This window comes from Capsicum annuum, chromosome 5, assembly GCF_002878395.1.
Source record: "Capsicum annuum cultivar UCD-10X-F1 chromosome 5, UCD10Xv1.1, whole genome shotgun sequence".
NCBI lineage: Eukaryota > Viridiplantae > Streptophyta > Magnoliopsida > Solanales > Solanaceae > Capsicum > Capsicum annuum.
The window spans coordinates 75,873,293-75,891,972 of NC_061115.1; positions in this window are offsets into that span (position 1 = coordinate 75,873,293).

The following is an 18,680-nucleotide window of genomic DNA, read 5'->3' on the forward strand; positions in this document are numbered from 1 at the left end:
AGAAACACTAGTCCACTAGAATCTGATAATAACGATAATTGATCATGATCGTATGGCCTACCTTATTACTAGCACATCCTCCCTCTACACATCACTACCATTTACCTATATATACACCTAAATTCTATTCATAGCTCTATAAGTTTCAACTAAAATCATTGCAACCTCAAGAGAAGCCTAAATTCCCAATACTTAACCACCAAATACTTTAATCAATAACCTATTCCTTTCTAATAAAATAACTACCATTAATAACTCCTTTCCTACTTCAAGTGAACAACAATTCACCTTAACTAACAACCCCTTCTCTACCTTCTACTAAACTAACACACAAGGACATATCACCTCACTACTAATTTGATCAAATGTTAAAGTTCATCTATACATATTCGATCAATTCTCATTACCATATTTTTTGTCACTAAACTTCCAAATCCATACTTTCAACTATAAGAAGCTTCTACCACTTATGAATCATAACACTCAAAGTCATAACATTCTTTGAATGCAAACTATATTTAACAATCTGGATTCATACTATCTCCTCTCATGAGCACTGCCTGTATTTAAGGGTTAACAAGGAATCTGAATACATATCTTACTCTATCTTAAATGAATAACTCATAAGGACGAGGAAATAACGTTCAACTGAGGAACTTACAACAGACTAGCGATCTCTTCTCAAGCCCCATGTGTGACTTCTGAAGTTACTGATAGTAAATCTGACAGCATTATCTAGAGAGAAATTGGAACCTAGTACTCATGTTATCTTGAAAGGTTACAGATAAAGATTTATGGAGTTACACCCGAACCAATAAAAGTTTCTGAGAGAACAACTTTATAGCATGATCTAAAGCATGAAGAAGGGAAATATTTCCTAAATGCCCTGTAGCCTCTCAAAGAACTGTACAGATGTCTTCGTACCGTTCAGTAAGACTCTACTAGACATAGCTTCATAGATACCTTAGGACACTTAAACTCTGAGCTCTGATACCAAGTTTGTAACACCCCGAGACTACCCCTAGATTCCACAAGGTGCTTAGGACCACAAGTGATCCCAAGCTAACCCCTATACTGGCATAGCTCATGGGCAACTAAGAAAATATATTAATCTAAAAGAAATAAGTGAAACATATAAATTCACTAAGTAGGTTCAATACAAAATTGTATAAAATGATTACAACTCTAGTTAGACAAAAAAAACTAAAATTCAATACATCAACTATACTAACTGTCTATGAAGCCTCTGCTAGTATTGTCTATAGGTAGCCGAGAAATAACCCTCATCTATCCCGAGTCAAGACGACTGAAAAAAGAAAACAAGATGCTACTAGAGCTATGATTGACTCAATCCCTAGAATAAAAAAGACTCATCACCTACTGACTAGAAGCTGCACACTGTTTGATTATGATGTGTGGGCTACAACTGGTACCTATATTATGAGACAATGTAGCACATAGACGTATATGTGGATTAGTACTTTTGGAATGTAATGAGCATATGGGAGTGAATGCATAGGTAAATCAATAATTTAAAATTCATTCAAAACATTGAAATGGTGTATGCTAAGTGTAAATGACTCACCTTGGCTCAAATAAAACATGTATTGCGAAATAACAAAATTCGAGTAGGTAAAATATAGATAATCTTTGTAAGTCATAATGCTTTGTTCTAAAAGTTGTACTTTTAATTTTTCTACTGGGAGTTTCTTCTAACTGACATAAACCATATGAGTTGTCATGGAGTCCAACGTCTTACCCATGTTAGGAAGAGCTGTTCTACCCTTGCCATAGGAATAGAACTATTAGTATTTAGCACCGAGTTGGGTATGATTCAATGGTATTATGCCCCAGAACTACGAGCCACCATAGGTTTCTAAATTTGCCCATAGTGGGCTAAGATGGTGATCACTAAAGTTAAGGTTCTATTTCGATGGCAAGGGTAGAACAACTTTCCCTAATGTGGGTAAGATGTTGGACTCCATGTCATCTCATATGGTTTATGTCGGTTAGAAGAAACTCCCAAGTCCAAGTTCTTAAGTCCCAAAGTTTCAAAAAACAATAAAAAATTCCAAAGCTCCCAAAGTCTCTAAGTCATAATACTAAAGAAAAGCTTTTAAAAGTATTTTCCCTTAAGATAAAAGCTAGTATTTTCCTTCCAGTACAATTTTTAAAAGAGAATTCCCTAAATCCTTAAAGATAACCTTACAGGAAGTTGTTTTAGAGTATTTCTCTATTAGTAAAGAAAAGTTTTTAGAAAACTAAGTGTAAAGGCTCACCAAGTTTACTCAGATTTTGCTTTACAGAAAGATATTAGATACAGTCTTTAGTTTTAAAATTTAAGAGTGAGTCCTTTTACACTTAGACAGTATGATTTACAGACAGAATACTAGCATAGCTTTTAGAACTAAATGTTATGACTAACTAGATTTATAAATCATGATTTGTTTCTTATTATTTTAGATTTTAGTTTTCAGATATTCCAGCTTATGTGTGTCACTTACATTTAGCATGCATGACTTCGTAAATTCTGATGATATTATGTTTTACTTATGCATTCAACCCCATATACTCAATACATCCTCAAAGTACTGATCTATATATATGCCTATGTGCCACATTATCTCATTAGGTAGGTACAAGTTTTAGTATGCATATTCAGACTCAGACAGTTGTAGATTCCAGCCAGCAAGATGATGAGTGCTCCTACTTTGGGGACATCAGTTAGATTTATTTATGTTCTTTACTTTCTTAATAATATGTATTGATTACTGATAGTTGGGGTCGTGTCCTAGCTATCTATAGCTAGTATTGTGGAGCCTTCACAGATGTCAGTTAGAGTCAGTCATGTAAATTCAGTTTTCATCCTTCAGTCTTATCAGATTGTAAAGCTTTATCAGTATTGTAATTTCACAAATTTTATCATTTTATGTTTCTTCACAGTAAACTTAGTCATGTTATATATATATTATTCAGTTACTTATGAGTTATGCCAGTAGAAGGGTTAGCTTGGGATTACTCGTGGTCCTAAGCAGCGTGTGACATCTCGGGATAGATTTTTGGGGCATTACAAACTTGGTATCAGAGCACAAAGTTCAAGTGTCCTACGATGTCTATGAAGCTGTGTCTAATAGTGCTTTCTAGAACAGTACAGAGACGTCTGTACGTTTCTTCAAGAGGCTACGAGGCATTTAAGAAAAATTTCCTTTTTTCCTACTCTTGATCATGCAGTAAAGTTTTTTTCTAAGAATGTCCTATCTATTCATGTGTTACTCTAAAATTCCTCATCTATGTATTATTCTTGATATAACATAACTAGCAAGTTCCAGTTCCTTCCTAGATAATGCTCTCAGATTTTCTAGCAGAAGTTTCAGAAGTCTCACAAAAGGGTCTTGAAAGGATCACCCCTTTAGATTATTAATGAAATATTTGGTGGTTTAGTATTGTTAAGTTAGGCTTCCCTTGAGGTTATAGAGGAATTTAGTTAAAAATTATAGGACTATGAAAGAAGTTTAGGCGTATAGATGGGTAAATAGTAATGATGTGTTAATGGATTGTAAATATGATAGGCCATACGATTATGATTGATTATTGTTGTTATGAGATCCTAGTAAATTAGTGTTTCTTGATATTTTGTTCTATAGATTCCAAGTGAGATTAGTATGTGAGGTTGGGTTGCTAATTATGCTTAGCACTAGATACTAATTTTGAATAGTAGATGTTCATCAAGGTGGATGTAATAATTTTTGGTTAGTGTGACTAGTTGTATAGAAGTGATCTAGTAGTCTTGAATAGCATATGCAAGAGCTTAAAATTATTTGTTCACAATTTAATGTGATGTTGCAGATATGATGTAGAGGTGTGCCCAAGGTGATAAGGGGTTTTTATTATTTTTGAAATTTATTAAGTGTTGAGTGGTGAGTAGTACCCTTGAATTGATAAGTATAAATAAGGTTATGTGGTATATGATGTTCTTGCCAGTTAACTTATGAGTTATAGGTTAATAATGTTCGATATATTAGTGTAAGTTTAGAGATGTAATATTGGTAGACTATGAAGGAAGTTAGTATAGTTCAACAAGGGTTTGGATATATCCATGTTAGGTAAGTGTTTAAGTTGTTATATGATGACTTTTAGGGCTATAGAAATCTAAGAGTTGAATCTCAGGAGGAGGTATTAACATTGGGTGCTACACGTGAAGATATATTCCTTTAAGGTAAGTTTAGTTTTATGTGTATTGATTATATTCTAGACTCTAGAGTAAAGTGATTGCAGTTTAGATTAAAGTTTATTTAGTAGTTCACAGACTTAGAGTGATTGCTTAAAGCTAAGGGGGAAATGATTGAATGAGAAACCAAGTCAGGCTCTTAGATTTTAGTAGTAATGCCAGTATGTTATAGAATATCACCAAGTGAGGGTGAGGCTCAACCCATTCCTATTTTAGTATTTTCAGTTATCCCAATACCTCTATCTACTCATGCCTTATATATCGGTTCCATGACCTTAGTTTATATCTATGCACATTATAAAAAAATCATGTATACTTCTAGTTCCTAGCATAAGCAGTTCCAGTTCACTCAACAGTACCGATTATGCTCCATGACATCATGGATTCTAAACTTAGATCATGCAGATCATGACTCATGTACTCATGCTCTATAGTATGCTTAGTTCTCATAACTCCTACTACACTCCTAATGATTGGCGAGATTCAGCATATAGCCGTGTATTCCCTCAATTCAGATCACTTTAATGAATCTATGAGGTTGATTCTCTATTCTCAGGCCTCAGTTAAGTGTCAAGTTTCATATAGTATCCTTTCATGCTTCAAGGTCTCATGTTCTAACCTTTTAGATACTTCTCCTTATGTAATGATAGTGGTGATGAGTAAGTATTTCTTATTGATGAAAGATCATTATATGTTTGTTTTAGATAAGGCCATGAGTATGAAGTAATATTGAAGCGAAGTCTTTGATATATGTTGTGGTTAGTTGAAATTTTTGTGTATGTATTCTTAGGGTAGTGTGTGGGAGTTGTTGTGATAGAGGTTTACAGAATACAAGGAGTATGCCATTAAGGGTGGTTGTTTAGACATCTATATGAGGTTATTGACATAGGCTTAAATGTCATGTTGGTGTATAAGTGGATGAATGTAGTGTGCATTAGTTTCCAACTTTCCCGACCTTAGAATGTAAGTCCTTAAGTGAATTCATGATTGAGGTTGTCAATAGCACATCTCATGTAAGTTTTAGATTTTTGAGCGAGGTTCGATGGTAAATATAGTAACGTAACGCGATATGGTTGCGGTGCGGTATATATCGCATTGGTAGGGAGCAACGCGATGCGTTGCATATCGCGTCGGTAGTCCAGTTCAGTTATTGTGTTATATGTAGTACCCCATGATTTTGAGTTATGCTTGACCTTAGTGAGAGGACTTAGTTTAGTTTAGACCTTAGTAGATAGGTTTATCAATACCTATGTGAGAATTAGAAGTTGAATCAAGTGAGTATGGTATTTAATTGGAATAGTATAGTTGAGGGAGTATTCGAGAAGGGTTGCTAAGCTTGAAAGTAAGAAGTTGCATTGCCTAAGGCCTAGAAATTCTAACCTAGCTTATAATATATATGTCTATGTTTCAAGCTATAGAGTTGTATAAGTGTTGTGATTCCCTAGTCGGATGTCTTATTCAGGTCATGCGGAAAACTCTTTGCTCCCTAATATCGTTAGAACTTCCTAAAAGAGTATTGAAGAAATACACAATTTGGCTGTGATCATTCAGTATGAATCAGTCCGTGTAGCCAGTAGTCCAGTTTAACAGTCAGACAGACAAATTTATATAGTTTTCTATTTTTCAATTTAGTCTAGTCTTACTACCTGAGGTTTTCTGAGTATGTCCATTCTAAGTGGTAATGGGCTTGTATCTATGTAAATTATGAATTCAGTTTAGGATACACATCATGGATCAGTTTCAGTTTCAAATATTAAAGTCATGATTCAGTTTGTGAGTATCCTTTGTAGCATCTTAATGTTTTTCTTGTATTTCAAACAAATTAGTATCATTCGGGGACGAATGATCCCAAGAGGGGGATATTGAAGTACCTCGAGTTTTCATGTTATAAACCTCTCATTTTATTCTTATGAGATTAGATCCAGCGTAAAGTAATGGTCACTTATAAGTTGACACTCTCGTTTCTATCTTCGCCATATAGCTATTTTCATGAGAATTCATGCACTCAAAGATCAGTTCAGTAGCTCATTATGTTCAAGATTTAGTGATTTAGTTTATTTCAGTTGTACATGATAGTGTATAGCCTCAGATTCCTCAGTATTTTCAGCTTAATTAGCCACATTTGAGGATGAATATTTTTAAGGAGGAGATAATGTAATACCCCATATTTTTGTGCTAGAATTCTAATCATCATTCCAGCACATCTAAGCTATAATCCAAATGATTTCCATATGAATATAAATTTCTCGATCATTATCATAGTCTATGAAGTGGTTTAGAGGTGAAAAATATTCATAGCAATGACTTAGAACAAACTTGAGCTAAGGTCATTTGATTCGTCCAACATTTGGTGTTTGATTCTACAAGGGCCTACTTTTAAACGTGTATAACATTTTATATACATAGAATTTTTCAACTCAAGACCCACCAATTTGTAGATAATTGAATTATCTTTCCAGCGATACCAATTTCGCAAAAATCTGATAATCGAGTAAAAGTTATGGCATTTTTTGTGTGAGGCAGTAATCCAATGCGATCTTGACGCGTCGCATTGACTTTGCCTCAACACGAAAAATTGACGTGGATCCGAAGCTATTCTACATACTAATTCAATTCCAAAAGGGCCTAGGGTCACTTTAGTCAATTCCCCTCACCCAAATTCATCCAAAACACATAATTTCACCCCTAAAGAAGCAAAGATATCTCATTATTCATCATTTCATCTCAAATAGCAAAACCCTAAGGCTCATACTTACTCTCTAAGAAACCCAAGATTCCACCATTAATTCTCCAATATAACTCAAGATTAAGGTTTCCCAATACAAGAACTCACAGAACTCATCTTCAAAAGCATCATGGGAATCCATGATTCAAGCTTTCTCTTCTAAGATTGTCAATTAAGGTATGTACGGTTTGAACAAGAACAATTCTTTCATTCTTGTGCCCAAAGACTTGAATTTTATTAAAGATTTCACGATTTACATATTGGGATTTAACCCAAATCATCTTGTTTGATGGTTATGGGATTATAAGTGATTTAAACCTTGAATTTGCATGTTTATCCCACGTATTTATTCTTTGAATTGAGAATTTATATCAAGAATTGCATTTCCCTTTTTATAGATTGATATTGTTGAAATATATCAAGAATGATGTTGAGTATAAAGTGTTTTTGTAAATTTTCATGAGTTTAAAGCATGAATTTTTTATCCCTAAGATCAACTATTGAGATTTTAATATCATGTTCTTGAAAGTTGTTTGATTGTTACATCTATATCAAGAATTATTTTGAGTTTTTCAAGAAGACTGTGACCTTAAGTTCTCCTATAGCAAATTGATTCCCAATATTTAATGAAAGTTGATGTTTTGATCCTAAGCTAAGATAGGAATCCACACTATTCATACACTTTGTGATTTAATGAAAAAAGAAACCTTTGTGTTTTTTTAAGGTGGATTCCTAAAGTGCTGAGCCTACGTAAGAGAGTAATATTTAGCACCGATTTGGTATGATTCCAAGGTCTCATGTCCCAGAACTACATGCCACCGTAGGTTTCTAAATTTACCCATAGTAGGCTAAGATAGAGATCACTAAAGTTAAGGTTCTATTCTGATGGCAAGGGTAGAACAACTCTCCTAACATGGGAAAGACGTTGAACTCCATGTTAGCTCACATGGTTTATGTCGATTAAAAGAAACTCCCAAGTCCAAGTTCCTAAGTCCCAAAGTTTCAAAAAGAAAAAAAGATTTCCAAAGTTCCCAAAGTCTCTAAGTCATAATAGTAAAGAAAAGCTTTGAAAAGTATTTTTCCTTCAGATAAAAGATAAAGTATTATCCTTAGAGTACAGCTTTGAAAAGAGAATTCCCTAAATCCTTAAAGATAACCTTACAGAAAGTTGTTTTAGAGTATTTTTCTGTTAGTAAAGAAAAGCTTTTGGAAAACCAAGTGTAAAGGATCACAAATTTTACTCAGATTATGCTCTACAGAAAGATTTTAGCTAGTCTTCAGGTTTCAAATTTAAGAGTGAGTCTAGTTACACTTAGACGGTATGATTTACAAACAGAATGCTAGCACAGCTTTTAGAACTAAATGTTATGACTCACTAGATTTATAAAGCATGATTTTCTTCTAATTATTTTAGATTTTAGTTTTCAAATATTCCAGCTTATGTGAGTCACTTACATTTAGCATGTATGACTTTATAAATTGTGATGATATTATGTTTTAATCATGCATTCACTCCCATATATTCAGTACATCCTCAAAGTACTGGTCTACATATATGTTTATATGCTACATTATCTCATAATATAGGTACAAGTTTTAGTATGCACATTCAAACTCAGACAGTTGTAGATTCCAGCCAACAAGATGATAAGCCCTCCTACTTTGTGACTTTAGTTAGATTTATTTATGTACTTTACTTTCTTAATCATATGTATTAATTAGTGATAGTTGGGTTCGCATCCTAGCTATCTATAGTTAGTATAGTAGCGGCTTAATAGATGTCAGCTAGAGTCAGTCATGTAAATTCAGTTTTCATCCTTCAGATTTATCATATTGTAAAACTTTATCAGTATTGTAATTTCACAGATTTCATCATTTTATGTTTCTGCACAGTAAACTTAGTCATGTTATATATATTATTCAGTTTCTTATGAGTTATGCTAGTAGAAGGGTTAGCTTGGGATCACTTGTGGTCCTAAGCACCATGTGACGTCTCGGGATAGATTTTTAGGGCGTTACAATTTATCAGGTGGTGCCTACTAAATGCTATGATTTATCCAAAAAAAAAGAAATACAGTTTGACATGATGGTACTATTCTATTGGGAAGATTATTCAGGAAAATACTGAGACAATCAGAAGTTTTAATAAAGGTCGATTTTGGGTGCATTGTGAAGGTAAAAGTTGTCCTACTACTGTGGTAGATTTAGATGAATATAGGCCTAGCTACAATTTTAAGATTATGAAGTGGATTCTCCCACCTATCAACTATATTAAATGCAACATTGATGGAACTTCTAGGGGAAATTAAAGACCTAGTTTAGCCGCATTTTGTATAAGGAATTCTAATGGGGACTTTGTGTTTGCTAAAGGTGTAATGACTTGATTTTGTAAATTATGCATTTTATGTTATTTGACTAGTTTACCTCTCCCCATGGTTGCTACATGATATTTATGGGGTTTGGTGATGATAGGCATGATTCTCAATGTATTTTGGTGCAAGTTTTGTTTTTTTAGAGGTTAAAAAGGTTTCGTAGTTGACTTCAGTCAACATCTTTTGTTCTTTGTGTCGGATGGAAAAATGGATTGTGTAAGTAGAGCTAGATGTTGATTTTTGGTTGGTAGCATGGTTGATATAATTTTACAGATTTTATATCTCATTTTGACCCTTTGTTCGGGAAATTGTGAAATTTGGTCTTGTGGATCAATTTCGTGAAAGCAACCTCTTTTCAAAAATTTGATGTTGCCATTGAGTCCAAAGCATTGAATTTGATAGGGTACTATAGTTCATATATATTCTTGATATTTTGCATGAATCCCAAGGTGGAGACTTAAAATTTCTAAGTCTTCAAATAGTACAACATCAGCTAATGCAGATGCTTAAGCAATGGTTGCTTAGGAAACAAAGAGGCCACTTAAGTAGCCTCCTGATATATCCCTAGTTTCTTAAGCGATGACCTATTCGTTTAACCAATCATTTAGTCACATAAGAAATCATTTAGTCGTATAAGTGATCATTTAGTCGCTTAAGTGATCATAGTTGTGCATCTATATAAAATTGATTTTTCTTGATTTTTCATCATTTTTGAGTTGAGCTTCAGGTATAAATGTTTTTGGGCGATTTCATCTATATTCAAGCTTGGGTAAGCTCCAAATCCCTATTTAAATTATTTTATTTTTCTTTCTGTTTTCTAAAGCTTGTTAAAACACAATTTCAAAAGTGAAATTTCGGAATTTCAGCCCGTAAGGCCTAAAATAGTTTTCGTCAATGTTAAACCTCATTTTAAAACTATTTTCACTTTGATTTTATTATATGGCTTCCTTGAATCATGGGTAACTATTTATGAATAAAAACTCCAAGTTTACCCTTCCTTTTTGTAAACCCATTTTAGGGCTCCATTTTGACTCCGACTCAAAAATAGATAATATGGGTATTGTTAGTTTTCTTTTAATGTAGTTATATGTTTTATTTAGTTTTGAGCTCATTTTAGAAGGGCAGGCTCCCTGTTGATGACAATTTGGATCGGTTTTTTTTTTTGGGGGCAGGTTATAGTTTAACTTTCTTCAGACTAGGTTGATAGTTAAAATTGATATAAAAGCATATTATGGGTATGGATATTAATAAGAAAAATAGTGCTATTCATGTTATATTCCCACATAGGGTCCTATGATCTTATTGGTTGTTTGAGACATTAATCTCTATGTATGACCTATGGGGTCCATCTCTAACCTCATCTTATCTAGTTTATATCTTGGCTGTATTTAAAGACAGACTTATGTTCCTTCTTGGATTATCGATTGTAGTTTTAGACTTTGAGTTGTATGTAGATTGTTCCTACATGGAGACACTAGGTTTTGGGGTGATGTATGGTATTGTTGCTATGTATGTTTCTACTATTTTTGTATATGTATGGTTTGACTTCATTCTAGAAGTCTTGCCTTGGGATTTTTGTATTGTTTTCACTTTTTATCTCAGTTTGGGTGATTGTCTTACTTGCCAAGGCTTAAATGAGATAAGTGCCATTATAATCCTTATTTTGTGGTCATGACAAATTGGTATCAAAGTAGCTAGGTTCATTGGTCTCATAAGTGTAAGAACAAGGTGTCTGGTAGAGTCTCAGATAGGTTTGTAGATGACTGTATCTATCTTTAAGAGGCCATAAGATATCCTTAGGAAACTCATTTATTTTATACCTTATTATGTGAATCCTACACCTCTTATGTTTTAATTCATATCTCACTTTTTTCTACACAAATAGTAAGACTAGATCTTTTGATGTTAGAGATGCTGAGCCATTATCCAAGCAAAGTGCCCAGTCTAGGGGGAAAGTTCCAAGTCATGGATGAGCTAGAGATAGAGAACGGGTATGATGATCCTCCCCTTTTAAAGGTAGTACTAAAGGGATCTCCCCTAAGCCTCAGATAGAACACAATAGATGTGGTACCCACTCAAGTTCTGTAGAGTACATCTACCCCGTTCTTGGAGACATTGTTGATTCATTTGCTGACTCATTTTGAGGTTGCTCCTTAGAGTACACCTGGTGTTTCTCTAGCTCTGAGTATTATGCCTCCATCTATGCCAAAGCCTGTTTATGGTGTTTTTTTGGCTCCGAGTGTTGATCCTCCAGTGGTACCAACATTAGCATATGGTACTCCACAAACTTTGAGTATTGTTCCTCCTTTTGTGTTGGTATTCGAGTATGGTATTCCAAGGTCAGGGGTTCAGCCTTCATCTATGTTACCTCTTCAGGTGGGATCTTAGCTAGATAGATTCACTGTGCTTCATATTGTTAAAGGTATAGTTATGTCTTTTGAGGATCAAAAGAGGTTTGAGATATTTACTCATTGAATACACCAATGTTTAGTAGTGTTGAGGGTAAAGATGCCGATAAGTTCTTGAATGATTGTCATGAGAAGTTGCATAACCTTGGATCACTGGAGTTGTATGGGGTTTCTTACACTACCTACCAGTTGAGTGATATAGCCAGATATTGGTGGAGGTCACTTATTTATTGCATACCTGTAGGTTCTCCAGTGATGACTTAGGATCATTTTGCTGAGTATTGCCACAAAGTTTGAGAAAATTTGGAAGTTCTTAAATGTATTGGATATTCCACTTCAGTTGGCCATTACCTAGATAGTAGTGTCAAGGGAATCATTTTTGAGTATAGTGGATTATGCGAATATGACTAGGTTTATTCTTCAAGCTTCTCGAGGAGGTTCTAAGATGGTGCGTTATCAGGGTGAGTCCAGTACTCGTACTCCTTGAGGTAGAGATTCTAGAGGTTCCCATGAGTATCATGGTTGACCAGTCCAGGAAGCCTTTCAAGGTTTAGATTATAGGTCTTTTGGTTTAGCACTTCGGGATGGTCATTCTAGATCAGTCATATCTCTTTCTATTAAGTCAGCCTGCAGAGTTTGCTATATGTGTGATGAGTTTGGAAATTTTACAAATAACTATCCAGACATGTTTTCAACCCTACCTTTTTATTGATAGTGAGAGGTAACCCTCAAAAAAGTAGAGGTACTACTAGAGGTTCACGTGGCAGAGGTAGTGGTGCCCGCAAGATTGGTCGTGGGTCTATTTAGTTAGGTGGGAGACATAAACAATGATATGTTATACCCTCCAGACCATAGGAAGAAGCTTCCAATGCTATTATCACAGGTATCATCCCTATTTGCTTCAGTCTGTATCTATATTATTTGATTTGGGTTCGACTTTCTCCTATGTGTCTGTATATTTTGCTTTGTATTTTGATTATACTAGTGAGCCTCTTGCCATGCATGTTCATGTATCTTTCCTTATAAGAGACTCTTTAGTGGTGAATAGAGTGTATCGATCTTGTGTTGTGACCCTTTCTAAAAGTGAGGCTTAGGTAGATCTGATTATCCTAGATATGGAAAACTTTGATGTCATCTTGGGTATGAATTGGTTAGATTCTTATCATGCTATTCTAGACTATTATGCTAGGACTATGAATTTAGCTCTACCGAGTGTGCCAAGGATAGCTTGGAAGGGTGCACTTTATTTGGGTCCCAAGAGAGTTATATCTTTCCTTCAAGATCATCACCTGGTAGAGAGAGGGTGTTTGTTACATTTGGACCATATTCATGTACTAGTTTGGATTCACCTTCTTCTTTGGATTCTGTTTGTATTATCCATGAGTTTATGGATATTTTTCTCATTGATTCCTTGATATGCCTCTCGATTATGATATTTACTTTGTTATTAATGTTAAGTCAGGCACCAAGCCTATCTCAATTCCTTTTTATTGGATGGACACAATAGATTTGAAGGAATTGAACAACTAATTGTAGGAGTTATTATATAAGAGATTTTTTCGACCTAGTATATCACCTTGGGGTTTGCCTATCTTATTTGTAAATAAAAAGGATAGGTCTATGTGCATGTGTATTGATTATTGGTAGTTGAATAAGGAAATGATTAAGAATAAGTACCCTCTTCCTCTTATTGATGATTTTCTTGATCAGTTTAAGGGTGCTTCGGTATTTTTGAAGATTGATTTAAGGTTCAAGTATCACCAGTTGAGGATTAGAGCTTTGGATATTTTGAATATAGTTTTTTAGACTTGATATGGTCATTATGAGTTCTTGATCATGTCCTTCAAGTTGACCAATTCCCTGGCCGTGTACATAGAGTTGATAAATCTAGTGTTTCAACTATATTTCGACTCTTTTGTTTTGTATTTATTAATAATATCTTGATTTACTCTAGAAGTGAGACTGATCTTGAAAAACATTTTTGAATTGTGCTTTAGAGGTTAAGAGATGAGAAGTTATATGCTAAGATGTCCAAGTACGAGTTTTAGTAGGAGTTAATATCTTTCTTGGGTCACGTGGTGACCAAGGATGATATCATGGTCAATCCGACCAATATTACAGTGGTTCATGATTGGGCTAGGCCTACCTTTCCTACTGAGAGTTAGAGTTTTGTTAGTTTAGCAAGCTACTATCGATACTTATTTGAGGGTTTTTCATCTACTGTGACTCCTTTGACTAAGTTGACATAGAAGAAGATTTTGTTTCAGTAGTCTAATACTTGTGAGGTGAACTTTTAAAATGTCAAGGATTTATTAACCTGAACTCCAATCTTGACCTTGCCCAAAGAGGTGTTGTTTTACCATCGTTTATGATACTTCTTGTGTTGGGTTAGGTATTGTGTTGATGCAGGATGGTAAGGTGATTGTGTATGCATTCTTTAGTTAAATCCCCATGAGAATAATTACCCTACCAAGGATTTAGAGTTGTGTGCAGTTGTATTTGATTTAAAGTTATGGAGGCACTACTTGTATAGTCTATTATGAGATCATCTTGAATCATCATAGCCTTCACTATTTCCTCACCCAATGACATCTTAATATTTTAGGCAGCATTGTTGGCTTGATTTGTTTAAGGACTATAACCTTACAACTCTGTATCGTTTGAGCAAAACTAATATGATTTTGGGTGCCTTGAGTCAAATGTCGAATAACATGGGTTGCTTCATACATCTTTTGACTAGAAGAGATCTTTGGCCTTACAGGTTGATTTTGGAGGATTGAAGGTCGGGTCTGTGTGATGAGAGTGGGTGATTGGTTGAGATTTACTTTGGAGGAGGCTCATTGTTCTAGGTATTCCTCTTATCTAGAAATTAAACAAGATTTATTGTGATTTGAGACAGGACTTCTGGTGGGGTGGTATGAGGAAGGATGTGGTGGATTTTATAATTCGTTGCCTCTATTGCCAGCATGTGAATGTCGAGCATTTAAGGCTAGGTGGTTTGCTTCAGAGGTTATCCATTCCTGAGTGAAAATGGGAATGGATTACTATAGACTTCGTGACTGGGTTGCCTCGAACTTCTTATGGTTCTAATAGTGTTTGGGTCATCGTAGATATTGACCAAGTCTGGTTATTCGATTCCTGTTTAGGTTTCTTTCAGTGTAGAGAGGTTGGCCAATATCTATATTTGTGAGACAATTTATTTTTATGGTGTGCCTGTTTCTATCATTTTAAATTGAGGTTCAATGTCTACTTCTCACTTCTTAATTTGGATCGTGTCACAATCCAAGATTACCCCCTAGTTATAACACGATACTTAAAACCACAAGTGATCCCAAGGTAATCCATGTACTGGCATAATGCTTGACCAACTGATTAAAACAAGTACAAAATCTAAATTAACTGAGTGGAAGCTTAATTATGAGATCAGTTATTTTAATACATTACTATTCAAAGTTCATATCACAACAATATGAAAGAAAGAGGAACTTAAACTACGTAAAATGATTCTGATTGGCCATCTATGAAGCCTCTACTAACACTGACTATAGGTAGTCGGCACATGACCCCCTACTATCCCTAATCAATACATATTCATAAGAAAATACAATACAAGAACTGCAACAGACTTGAGTCCTCGAAATAAGAGAACTCATCACTTGCTGGCTGAATGTTGTGATATGCCTAACTATGACCTTGAGAGTAAGCACATGAATCTACATCACATGAAAAATATTAGCAGAAGAGGTATGCGATCAGTACTTTGGAATGTACTATGTATGTGAGATATCCACTAGTCAAGAAAATACTTAAAACATGCTTTGAAATTTAGGGCATAAACCATTTGCTAAAATATGTATTTAAAACATGTTTGTATGTAAAAGTTGTGATAGTCTGAAAAATCATCATATAAAAGAAAGTAAAACTAAACTAAGGGTCATGTATGAATATTCGGTCTGAAACTGTGGGATTTGAACTGATCCAATGACCACGTATAAACATGTACTGCATGAAAACTGAATAACTAAATACAAGGTCATATATAGTCTGAATTGAAACATAAATTGAAACATGATTTGAGGGTTGTGGGACATAAAAATAAAGGACATACCCCAATCTGATAAAATTAGGGTCCAACTTGTAACCCCAGTTAGAAGGGTTCTAGTACCTTTGTAAAGGTACTAACACTGGTTGGCGTAGATCCACTAAATTGATCTCCCAAAGGACTAGGGTGGCTGTCCTAACTGGTGGGTGACCCCTTATAACATATGGTGGCGTCGAGTTCTGGAACTTACAGACTTCTACTAAAGGTCTCATTCCTAACTGATGAGTTAGGCTTCATCCCTGCATTCACATGGTTCAAAGTACCATTCCCAACTGAATGACACTGAAAAATGATATATATGCTCAATACAGTAATATTCTTAAAAATAGCAACATATGCATAATCTGAAGTACTCAAAATATGTCAACTAATACATGTATGAAATCCTAGATATTTGGTGTTCATAACCCACCAACTCTAAATAATGCAACTAAAAATGATAATATTAAAAGCAGATCATAATAGGAAAAAAAGAGAAATTTCATAGCACGAGTCCAAAATCACGAATTTACCAACTTATCGAGGGTTTATAATTATAAGTCTATGAAAATAATAAATTTCATGGGGAAACATGGTATGCCTACTAATATGGATTAAATCCGCAAAATTATGATAAATAGTGCATAGTAGTTTTGAAACTGATAAATCTCATATAACTTGATCATATGCTTGAAATCTTAACTAATATCATGTAAATCAGGCATGGATTTGAGAATAGCGTGAATGATAAAATATGGGACTAAGAAACAATGAATAATCATTAAAACATTCTTATGAGTAACAATTATATCATGAGGGATTGAATTTAAGCTTGGATTAACTATTTGGTAAGACCCTAGTTTTGAAGGTTTGAACTTGGAAATGAAGAACCCTAATTTCTTGCTTTGGAGGAGAGGAAAATCACATGTTTCTTGAGTAATTTATGTGTTGTGTTGAGAATGAGGGATTTGGAGTTGCTTAGGCTTTATATTCAGCCTTAGAATAGCTTGAACAATGTGTTTTTGGGGTTAAAAAATTGGGAAAGAAACAAAAAAATGTTAAAAACCATCTGAAAAACTCCTGAAAGCAGTCCCGGCGACTCTAGCAATGACTCATTATGTCTGGCTTGAGTTATGATTAGGAACTCAAATTTCAGCCCCTACTTCCATAGTAACAACTCCCTCTGATGACCCGTTATGTCTGATAACGAGTCGTTATTAGGTCGTTGTCACTAGACAACTTTGATTGTGCCTCAGTAATTTAGCCATAACATTTCACCCCAATACTAGATCAAGGCGAAACTGGTAGCGTTGGAAATCTAATTCAATTGTATATCAGTTGGTGAGTGTTCATCTAAAAAAATCTTAGTAACCCAAAAGTTATTCTTGTTTGAATCTTACTATAGTTATATTCTTCACAAGAATTTTATTTGAATCTTACTATAGTTATATTCTTCACAAGAATTTTATCGCTAAGGGATGTTTTGACTTGTCTATAGGCTAAGAGCTATTTGAGGCCTTAATATATGTCTAAGTAATTTAAACTGCAAAAAAATGAGGTTGATTTTGAATTTACTTGAAGCTTGATTATAATATTGGCTTGGATTTTTGAAGTGTTACAATATCTCCCTTTTGGGATCGTTAATCCTCGAATGAAGATTGACTTGGCTGAAAGAATAGGAAAAGAGTTGTAATCCATGACATAGAATTATAAGAGCTGAATATGGACCTGATGACTAAATTTACAAATAAGACTTTGACTACTTTGAGAATTTAGGAACTTACTAGTATTGCCTAGCTGAATTTGAAGTTGGATAACTAACATGACATCGATTTCTAAATTTGGCAATTTGTTATGGTTGGACTGATTTAGACTTGTAGTAAGGACTCATTTGAGTTTACACTTAGAATGAATGAAAATAAAAAAAAAAATCATGGAATAGACATATTCATGAAACTTCGGATAGTTACACTAGATAAAAATATGAAAGACCATAGGATCTTATCTGCTGATTACTAAACTGAATTGTTGGCTATACGGATTGACTCATATTGAGAGTTTATAATGCAACTAAAGTATCCCTAGCACAAACGGATATTTATAACTATAAAGTGATAACTAATGACATGAAATTTCTAAGAGTCACTATAAAAAGGAATACTTGTTACCTTCAACACTACTTGTTAGAAGTTCTAATAACATTAGGGTGCAAAGAATTTTGGGTATGATTTGAGTGCAATATCTAAATAAGGAATTGCAACATGGCTACAACTCTATAACATGAAATATAGTCATATAAAACATAATCTTTGATATAATTACAATGCCTTAGGCAATGTAAATACTAACTTTCAAACGTAGCCACACTTCTCAAATACAACCTCAATAATACTTTTCCCCTTAAATACTACACTTCATTTGACACCATTTATAATCTTCACATGGGTATTCATAACTCCTTCTACCAAAGTCTAAGGTGAACTAAATTTTATCACCATATTCATGCCTAACTCAAAGTCACAAGGTACTACACATAACACCATTTAATACTAGTCTAAACTACGGATTCAATATCCTATGTGTTTTTAGAGCTCTCATCTGAAGAATAATACTCCTTAGCACTCCAACATCTAACTTCAACCTCTCATTAGGAATTCACTAGCACACAATGCATTTATCTACTTATATACCAATGTGACATTCAAGCCTATCATTATAACCACATATGAACTTCTAGGAAACCAACCCACCTAAGAATTATCCCATATTCTCTAATACCTCTATTAATAACAACTTTCATGCACTATCCCTAAGAAGACACACCTATAATTCTCAACTAACTATGACATATATCAAAAGCCTTGCC